Source organism: Schistocerca serialis, chromosome 1 (assembly GCF_023864345.2).
Source record: "Schistocerca serialis cubense isolate TAMUIC-IGC-003099 chromosome 1, iqSchSeri2.2, whole genome shotgun sequence".
Taxonomy (NCBI): domain Eukaryota; kingdom Metazoa; phylum Arthropoda; class Insecta; order Orthoptera; family Acrididae; genus Schistocerca; species Schistocerca serialis.
In genome coordinates, this window is record NC_064638.1 from 203838656 (window position 1) to 203849823 (window position 11168).

Genomic DNA, 11168 nt, shown 5'->3' on the forward strand with positions numbered 1-11168 from the left:
TAATTGAGTTGTATACCCAGTGACATCCTCCACCAACACGCCATGTACTGTGTGGATACGACAATATTATGTTCACTTCGGAGCCTTCCACACACGGACACGTCTCTCGTGACACTATACGTAGGAGAGAGACTCGTCTGAAAAGCTGCCGTCGTGCAACTCTTGTGTCCATTGTTGTCATACCTCTGCTGGCATAAGTCTCTCTGTGCTGCTCCAACAATGCTTACCATCCTGCAATCCCATGGTTCTCCAGATGTGGTCGCGTATACATACTTACCTTGCTGCAAACAAGCCCGTTTCCAGACTCAAGGAAAGTGACGTTACTGTACGATGCTGTAGAGCCGAGTGAGACCACTTGGACTCTAGTTGTGTGGGACCATTGAGACCTTCTGTGGTGCTGATTATAGACCTCCTGAACCTATCAATTTCATATCTACGTGGCAATCGTGGAATGCCAATCAATGGCCGAACAAGATTGTGGAATGATAAACTGGAGACCCGATAGGTCACGATACTGCTGCAGTCTAATTCCAAAATGTGTCGGTAGACAATTCTCCTTCTTATACGACTTACAACAACCAAAATTCAAATGCGATTTACGAATAAGAAACCTGCTGCGTAGCCTTTCCTTATATACAGAATGTAGATGGTGTTAGTTCTACCTACTCTGTGTGGTTGTGCTGCAGTGATAATCACTTGCATAACCAATCACGTGGTACAAGTACTCTTCATTGCAATTAATGATTTGTTGCATGGCACCTTCGTGTTCATGTTGTTCTAGTTTTAATGTCCTGCCATGTACAAACATTTCTTATGCATTAAATTTAAAGGCACATGGGTACCGTTATTGTGACACATTAGTTTCTCTGAAAGACACCAACCTTTTTACCCAGAAGACGCACATCGTCTGTGTACAGACGCACATCGTCTGTGCCAGCAGCTTATTCCGCAGTCCTAGGCACCTGTGCTCTCTGAAATAATGCGTAAACACTGGCAACATAGAGTTACGCACGTGTAGACTGTGAAACAATATTTGGACGATTAGAACTATATCCGTACTGCATATTCGTAAAGAATAAGAAAGAGAAAATTAAAGCATGGAGAATGGATTGGTCTGAAACAGACGTGGCGATCGTAGGCGGCCATTTGTTTACAAGCGACAGCCACTTTAATACCTACAGTCACTACAGACTTTTCCCAGTCCCGAATAAAAAAAGTTAGCCATCAATGTAATGAAAGCGAATTCAGAATTATACCAAAAATGTGTCATGTAGATCCTCTTAACTTCACAATGTATTTGTTCGTGTAAGACGACCCATTAGCCATATTTCTGCAAATCATTTTAGTAAATGTAATGTTCAACCTTCCTTGAGTATTCGATACTAATGGTCAATTATTTAATAAACTGCGAGTGGCTGAGTTCAGAAAAAGATCACGACACAAACAAAACTGCTTACGGCATTATGGACGTACAGAAGAGCACGACAGTACCCATTTTTGTGTACAGGCTATTTGTCGTTAGGCAACGGCCGTGCCGCAGTGGATACACCGGTTCCCGTGAGATTACCGAAGTTAAGCACTGTCGGGCGTGGTCGGCACTTGGATGGGTGACCATCCAGCTGCCATGCGCTGTTGCCATTTTTCGGGGTGCACTCAGCCTCGTGACGCCAATTGAGGAGCTACTCGACCGAATAGTAGCGGCTGCGGTCAAAGAAAGCCATCACAACGACCGGGAGAGCAGTGTGCTGACCACACGCCCCTCCTATCTGCATCCTCATCTGAGGATGATACGGCGGTCGGATGGTCCCGGTGGGCCACTTGTGGCCTGAAGACGGAGTGCTATTTGTCGTTAACTGATCGGCCGAGCAACCAGAATTTGTTTTTGCATAATAAGACTGCAACGCACAGAGATATATTCATATGAACCTAGTAACTGATTTATTAGTTAGACAATCTTGACAAGGGTTGTTAAGTGGCAAGCGTGTACATAAAGTAATAACTGAATTTAAAAGCTCTATTAATACTGGTGGTTCTTTTAAACGTATGTAAATGAATCTACTGCCTGAATTATTAGTTAGACAATCCTGACAGGAGTTGCTCAGTGACAAGCATCTACAAATATTGAGTATCTTACCAGCTGAATTAATACTCATGCTTGTTGCCCAGAGAAAGCAATATGTTAATCTTACTAAGTTAGTCTGATAAACATACAGGTGACTAAACACGTGAACTGAAAGCTTCATCTCTGGAAAGTTACTAAATCATGCTTTGGTGTAAATAGGTAAATACTTGTGGAACAATCGGTGCAAAACACATATTTGTGTTACATTATTAGACCAGTAATTATACATGATAGTAACAAGTTCGTCTAAGAGGCCATCCTCCATAAAAAGGACAGAGTCATTTGTTTTGTAAATACGAGGGTAAGTCATTTATTACCCACAATTTAGATAAATTTTTGTTTATTTTGGCAGTACTGTCGTTTTACGTTGATGAGGCATGCTTTGTTTATTTGTTGTTGTATCTTTGCAGTTTTCAAGCTGCTAGGCTAGTTTCATTATCGCTGATATGCTGTTAATCATGGCTGCTCCGCTGTCTATTTGCCCCAAAGAAGAGCAACGTTCAGTGAACCGATTTTTGTGGTCGAAAGTCGTATCAGGGGCCGAAATTCATCGAAGACTTCCGGTACAACTCAGGAACAGTGTTTTGCCACAACGGAGTGTCTACGAATGGACTGAAAAATTCCGAAATGGTCGCACAAGTGCTACGTACGATGAAGGAGCCTGACGACCGTTTACCGCCACAAATTAAGAAACCATTGAGCGTTCAAGTGAAATGATTCTCTCGGACAGACGATTAACTATTGACGAAGTAACACATCGTCTGCAAATTAGTCACGATTCTGCCTACGAAATCAATGACAACGGACTTGGGTTTCATAAAGTTTGTGCAAGATGGGTCACAAAACAATTCACGCAGTTGCATAAACAAACGTGCTTGGACATCTGCAAAAAACATTTGGATCGATATGGTGAAGAAGGGGACAAGTTCTTAGTCAGGACATTACTGGTGGCGAACCATGGATCCATCATTACGAGCCGGAGAGTAAACGGCAGAGTGTGGGGTGGAAACATCCAAATTCGCCGTGCAAGAATAAGTTCAAGACCCAACCGTTCGCAGGAACACTAATGCTTACGGTTTTTTGGCACGCCCAGCGTTCAGTACTGGAACATTATATGGAAAGGGGCACAGCAATAAACAGTGTACGTTACAGTGAGATGGTTACTGCCAGGCTAAAGCCCGCAATTCGAAGCAACCGCCGAGAATTGCTGTCAAAAGGTGTTGTGTTGTTGCACGACAATGCCCGTCAGCATACTGCTACCCACACTGCTGACACGCTCCAGAAACTCAAATTTGCAGTACTGGATAACCCTCCACATAGTGCCGATCCTGCCCCTTCTGACTATCACTTGTTTGGTCCACTCACACAGACATTAAGGGGCCGTCGATTTGTCTCGGACGAAGCAGCGAAAGAAGCAGTGCATTCCTGGCTCGCAGCTCAACCGAGAATCTTCTGTTATGAGGGCATCAGAAATCTTGTACAACGATAGACCAAGTGCGTTGAAACGCAAGGAGACTATGTCGAAAAATAATGTTCTTGTAAGTTTCCTATTTGAATACAATAAAATTATATAACTACTTTGCGGATAATAATTGACTTACCCTCTTATAACCGCCTTACAGTGCAGCAAGGAAAGGTGGGGTTGTTTACAAAACAAATATATCTGAAAATACGAGGGCTGTCCAGAAAGTAAGTTACGATCGGTCGCGAAATGGAAACGACTATGAAAATCCGATAAAGCTTTGCAAAGATGTGTTGCGCAGTGTCTCTAGTATGACCCTAGGTAGAATTATGTCGCTCTTTTCATTCCTGAGCTCTTAGTGAGCGCGTAAAGATGTCATAGAAAATAGTGTCTCCCGCCAAGTACGAGGGCCTGGTGAGAATTTTCCCCTGAAGCTATGCAACCAACATTACATAACTGTCGTGCGGTTTCTTCTTCAAGACAATTCTCAGCTTCATTCTGCAGGGGCAATGAAGATGTTCCTGCATCCTTTCAATTGGAAATGTTTGGTTACCCACAATACAGCCCGTAATTGTCTCCCACTGAGTTTCATCTCTGCTCAAACGAACCGCTGGCTATGAAGACAACATTTTGGCACAGACAACGAGCTTTAGGCCAGCGTAGAGAATTGGCGGAAAGCACTGGCGGCTGCCTTCTATGATGAGGGTATTGGAAAGTTGGTACAACGCTACGACGAGTGTCTGAGTCAGAACGGCAACTACGTAGAGAAGTAGCTGAAAGGTGTAGCTAACTGTTACAAATGAAACATTTCTGATTTTCACTGTGATTTTCATTTCGCGATCAATCGTAACTTACTTTCTGGACAGCCCTCGTACATACGTCTGACTACGAGAATAATATCCATTTCAATATGTGATGATCGTAAGCATTCAGAAATGAGAAAATTATGTTCTGCATCTGACTGTAATAATATAATAATAATAATGATAATAATAATTTCTCTATTACTTGGCCTACCAGCTCAAAGAAAAGTGGAAGCATTGATGCATTGTTAACTGTTTCCACAGGCATCGACTGAGTTCACAGGATAATCATACAAGTAAATTACGCTTCACTAGGTTGTAAATCGCCGAAGTTACCATAAGGAGGCTCAAAATAACGGGGAATATACACATCGCTTTACTACTGAGAAAGGATGTAATATAACGAGGAGCCCACAAAAAACATTAAATCAGTCTTTTAAAGGTTACTGGATAGTGATGAGTTGTTGCCATAAATCCAGAAAAATCACCCGTGTTGGCGAAATTATTTAACCAGCTCATAAAGATGTGAGAACTGAAGGGACTCGACAACCGGCAACGAAAACGCATAATTGGACGTAAGTCATGTTACCAAGAAAACGAGTAAATTATTCAGCCTCTCATATAAATCAGCAGTGGAAAACAATAAGAAAATCTACTCCCATGATTTATTTATGTTAGTTGTTCTGGACAATCACATGGGATAATGTCAAATGTGAAACAAATTGGAAATATATGTGATTCCCAACTGTACCGAATAAAAGCGTCAGGACAATGCAAGGAAGTCATCCTCCACCTCGCTGTGGCTTGCTGTTAAAGAGAGCGTACATTCCTTGAACAGCCAACAAATTACTTTGTCTTACGTGTACCCCGCGAAAGAACCGTGAATATAAAATTACAGCGACTCGCGTCCAATCGGAGACTTTCCGGCTATCGATCTAAGCTCGAACCATTCGTGGCTGGACCAGGAATAGTGGGAAGTGACAGCGGCACACAAAATAGTCCCCACCACGTACCTCAAGGTGGACTGCGGGGTATACATGTGGATAAACTTTTCACAGAACATCATGACAAAAGATATCGTCTGCAAGTGAGAGGTTGCTCTCTTTTCCATATGAATGAGGTACGTTTTACTAGACAAAAATTGTGGCGAAAAAAATCGAATGGATACTCTCATCCACGTGGTCACCTAGTGGAAAACCACTCAGAGAATGTTTGAGTCTCAGACGCATATTAAATGGTACGTAAACGTTCTCGTAGAGGGCTACTGGAATCAGGAAACTAGTTATGAAGGCCAGCCAAAACATCTGCTGCAATACGTTTCGCGCAAAATGCACCACTACATCTCACTGAAGATAACTGCACACGAGACAATTGAGGTCAGCGTCCCTCACCTCCAGACCCTACAACCTGTCCCCAAACTCTTAACACAGCTCAACTGAACACGTCTTGCGCGCCACGCTAACTCTCGTCACATATAGACAATTTTCACAAGTACACGAAAAGTCAGCGAAATTCCTGAGCTGATGCTGTAATAGGAAGTTCATAGATGACTGCTGAAGGTCACTGATACTCGCCGAAAGCATTTTATTTCAGTACGAAAACTGCAGAACTTCTGTACCAAGGTTAACTGTGCCATGTCAGTCAATAGCAACAAAATATCTTTCTTCTGAAAAGTTATTCTTCATGGTGTCTATATAATATGTGTAACTGAACAACTCGTAACTGGATATGAAGTATAAAACGCAATTATTGTGATATTTTGCCTGTATCTCTGCAGGTCGCTAGAAGGAAAATAATTACATTGTTAATGTCACTCTAAAGTGCCATATTAAACAAAATATATCAACAGTGCGGTTACCAGTTGTGTATCGGAATCTTTGCAGATGGGTATCGCACGTTAACCGACAATTTCATTCAGTGCCTGATCAGCTGTGTGTAGGGAACTACAGTTCAAACTGGTTGCAGCATTGATTATCACTGTTCATCTTTCAGACACAGCACAGTTTTTATAAGATAGACTGCCTTTGAGAGCTGCATTAAATCAGACCACTTGCTAAGAACCATTACAGCCACCCGTCAACGAAAGAAAATAAAATAACGTGAGGAAGTAATTATGCAACACATTTAAATAAAGAGAATCACTGACAATCCGCTCATGACGCAGCAAACAGTGATTAAAAATGCCCGCAGCTCGTGGTCTAGGGGGAGAAGATAGTGGCGCATTGAGCGAGCAGGTCGTAGTTGACTTCCGCCTGTGCCGCAGCGCCGCTTGTGTCGAAGCCACTCAGTCTTGTTTGTGTATCCGCCGGAGTCACATCGTAGTTGCGTTGCGGAATTTGTTGTCGTTTTCCTCTTGTCGACGGTGTTTTCTGCCCGAGCCATGGTGTCTGTCGAGCCTCCTAAATTTGTTCCTGGTCGAGCTACTGTTCGTTTCAGTTTTGACAAGAGTACGCGTTGTGTTTAACCTGGTTCCTTACAATGTCACGATTGGTTGGCCGATGTTATCCCTGTTGCTTCCTTACTTTGTGAAGTTTTATGATCCCGTTCAAGTAGAACGGTTTCTCTCTCGGGTTGTTTCTAAAGTGTTCTTTACACATCGCGATGGTTCCGTTAGTCAAGTCATCCTTGAAAATGCGCCACTCGAGTATACTCCAGTTAGAACTTATAGCCTTCCTCCTGAAGTGGACGATTCATTTCTTAAAACAGCGTTGCTTCCGTTTGGAGTAATACGGCATATCCGATGGGAACGCTGGTCAGCACAACATCGCTTCCAGTGTTGTAATGGTATCCGGACTGTGGACATGTGCGTTAGAAAATATTCCTTCCCACTTAACTGTTTGTAATTACCGAACCCATGTTACGTAGGCAGGGCAAGAAGGAACACGTTTTCTGTGTAACGAATGCGGCCATCTCAGATCTGATTGTCGGCGCCGTGCTACTGATGTGACGTAGTCTTATCAAAAACGTCTTCCTTTAACGTTAGCAGACATAGTGTCTTCGCAGTCAACTGTCAGTCAATCTCCAGCTTTAAGCGATGTAGGGGCGACACTACCCCCTGCTCCTCGTGAATTTCCACTGTTACGGTGCGTCCCAGAGGGGACGACGGCTCCTGCAGCTCAAGTCAAACGCCGTACACACGGCAAAATGACCACTTTAGGCGGCCAAAATTCAAATATGTTAAATAATATGTGCATTTATACTTAGAAAGGCTTCTGACCTTAGGGTTGATGTGTATTCAGACTTGACAAGATTCTGAAAATACCTACCAACCTAAAAGTTGATTTATAGGTAACTAAAAATGAAAAAGTAGAATGAAAATCAAATTAGTATATTTTACTCAAAGTTTACAGACAGTAAGACAGCTAGTATCTCTCATCATAAACATCATCCATTGTTCCGTCGTCGTCGTCATCATCATCATCATCATCATCATCATCATCATCCATTGTTTCTTCGTCACCATTATCTCCAAGCATTTTCACAACAGGTTCTTCTAACATTAACAGTACCTCTTTAGGAAAGGGTTTTCTTTTTTTAGATGTGTCTCCTCCTCTTGGACGCAATGATAGGACCTGAAGCTATCAGCATCCAGTGGACAATATCCGTATTATGTATTAGTAGGTTGTGCACAGATGCATTCATTTTGTACCACTTATAAGTTGCTAAACAGATTTTTGCTGTTTCAAGGCAATAATTTTTAAAATTACTGTAATTAACATTAAATCCCCAAGACAAAACGCTTAGGATGTTCGCAAATCTTTGTATAATTTCGGGCTCTGCAAAAAATTTTCTTGCAGTATTCCCGTTATTGGAGTTACCTCCTCCTTGCATGGACTGGTCTACCACTAATCCCATTTCACGATAGAATTTAGTGGTTATTTCTTCTTTTCTTCTTTTTATATTTTCTTTGGCTTCTTTGTCTCTTCCTTGCCACTGCTTCAGTTCCAATTTATATGGTATATGTAACAAGTACTCGTAACATCTAAGGTATGAGTGTAAAACAGATACCCCGAACTTAAATGAACTAGTCGTAGAATATTGTTTTCTTTGGGTGTTGCCTTGCACACATTACACGCTTGTGTTGACGACCTGTCTGTGAGCACATTACACGTTTTTCCGTCCATCACTGTACATACAGCACGATGTTTAAATGTGTAAGATTTATCCCCAAGGTTCGCCTCAGTAGGCTTCAAACTTGATATTTGTTCCTCAGTTGCTCCGTAATGAAGTTTTGCTGATTCCTTTCTATCCTATTCAATCTGCAGGCGAATGATGCTATTATATATCGACGAAGAAGGGCTCGGGTTTTGCCAGAAAATCTGTTTACCATTCGTTATGACCTTTGACATTTGCAATGGAACTATAGTACATAGAATTATGTTGGTATCTCCATAGAGTGAGTTGTTGGCAACACATTGTTTGTAAATGGAATGTCCACGACTACCATCGAGGCCCCACTTGTAGATGACTTCAATTGCTGAGTTTGAAGTGTGATAGTGGTGTAAGAGAAGTACATCCTGCTATACATGAGCAAGACTTTTGATTGTGTGGCCCAAAATATTTTGAACTGCAATTTCCACTTGGGTCTCCGTAATTGTTATTTTACTCGGGTAACATTGCTTCTTTGTTTGTGCTATGACATTATAAGATGGATAGATGTTCGCGCCTCGAGATTTTGCCTCCCTTTGCCAATGAATATAATCTTCTTTTCCCATGTGAGAGTCAATAATGAGCGCTAACGCTTCATCGGGTAAGTAAGGCTTCATAACCGAATATGATGGCTTTTCGTGAATGTGTTTCATGCGTTTGTATCTGCGAGGGCTTGTTATTAGGACTAAGTTTACAACTTGTGCAGCTGTTCTTTTTCCACTCTTATTAAGGCTGCTTTGAGCAGCAGTACACAAAAGCTCTGGGGTTGACTCAGTAATAATTGGTTGCACTATTCTTCGTTTTGATCGTTGAGAGCTCTCTTCAAAAGATTTTGCACGTCTTCCTCTGGGTTTTTTCTCGTGTGAATCTTCGTTTGTGGTTGTGGTTGCCGCGCGGGATTAGCCGAGCGGTCTTGGGCGCTACAGTCATGGACTGTGCGGCTGGTCCCGGCGGAAGTTCGAGTCCTCCCTCGGGCATGGGTGTGTGTGTTTGTCCCTTGGATAATTTAGGTTAAGTAGTGTGTAAGCTTAGGGACTGATGACCTTAGGAGTTAAGTCCCATAAGATTTCACACACATTTGAACATTTTTTTTTTTTTTGATGTGGGTAATAGATGTCGTTTTTTGATGATGAAGAGGTGTTATCTGGTAATGCTATCACCTGTTTCAACGTCATTGCAGTGGCTAGCCATTTGCCTTGCGCAAATAATGTGATCTACTGTGGAGGTTCCAGCGTAATTGACGAAAGTATTTGAACTATTATCGAAGTGGATTACACTGTTGTTTAGAGGTGCAATGGGGAAATCACCGTTTTTGTTGTTTCCTTCGCCAACAACAGTGGATCTAGCATTAAGCTCTCCTGTGATGATTTCTGGGCCATGTACAGAAATGTAATCAGAGATATATTGGTAGATCCCTAGTGGAGGGTACACATACAGTTGCGAAGAAGATTGGTTTCCTACGTTTTCGTACTTTTTACGACAGTAGATTGTCAAGTGTTCAGTTTTTTCGGTAAATCAAGTCTTATAGCAGCCAGTTGTTTTGTATGAAATAAGATGACTCTTCCTTGTGAACATCTTCCTCTGCCTGTTTTGGGGTTGTTTAACTCGTGGCATACGTAATTCAGAAGACTTATGTCTTTGCTAATGCATTTGGTTTCAGTAATTCCAGTAAATGTAATGTTTTCTTCCAGTATCAATTTTTCTAAGAGCTCATTTTTAGCACAGAAACCATTGTCGTGGACAAAGCATATAGTATCACTGCCTTTCTGAAAGTGAATGTGAAAAGATAACCAAATTTGTAGAGTGCAGCAATAGGTTAGACTTGGGCAGATGTGTCTGAGGCGTTGCAGATGTAGATGTGTATGTTGCTCCACACCTGCATTAATTTTCATACACACACATCAAAAAAAAGTTTTGCATCACCTCGGTTCCGAGAGTTCCGGAACCTGCACAGAAAATTGGTATAGAGGTCAATATAAACATCATTTCCGCCCTTTTTATTGCTCATTAAAACCATACATTGCATGTTGTGCCACCATACAGTGAGACCTTCAGATGTGGTGGTCCAGACGGCTGTATGCATCGGTAGCTCTAATACTCAGTAGCACGACCTCTTGAATTGATGTATACCTGTATTCGTCGTGGCATACTATCCACAAGTTCGTCAAGGCACTGTTGGTCCAGATTGTTCCACACCTCAACCGCGATTCGGCGTAGATCCCTCCGAGTGTTTGGTAAGTCACGTCGTCCATAAACAGCCCTTTTCAATCTATTCCAGTCATCTTCGATTATGTTCATGTCTGGAGAACATGCTGGCCACTCTAGTCGACTGACGTCGTTATCCTGAAGGAAATCATTCACAAGACGGGCACGATGGGATTTCGAATTGTTGTCCATGAAGACGTATGCTAGTCAATATCCTGCCGATATGGTTACACTGTCGGTCGGAGGATGGAATTAACGTACCGTACAGCCGTTACGGCGCCTTCCATGTCCACCAGCGGCGTACGTCGGCCGCACAGAAGGCCACCCCAAAACGGTAGGGATCCTCCACCTTGCGGCACTCGCTGGACAGTGTGCGCCCAAACACGTCTCCGACAATTGTCTGATTGAGAGCATATGCGGCACTCAT

The 11168-nt window shown here is 42.4% G+C and overlaps 1 pseudogene; it reads left to right on the plus strand.

The window, feature by feature from the left end:
* Positions 1–1521: 1521 nt before the first annotated feature.
* Positions 1522–1638, plus strand: LOC126425052 (5S ribosomal RNA; annotated as a pseudogene).
* Positions 1639–11168: the final 9530 nt, after the last annotated feature.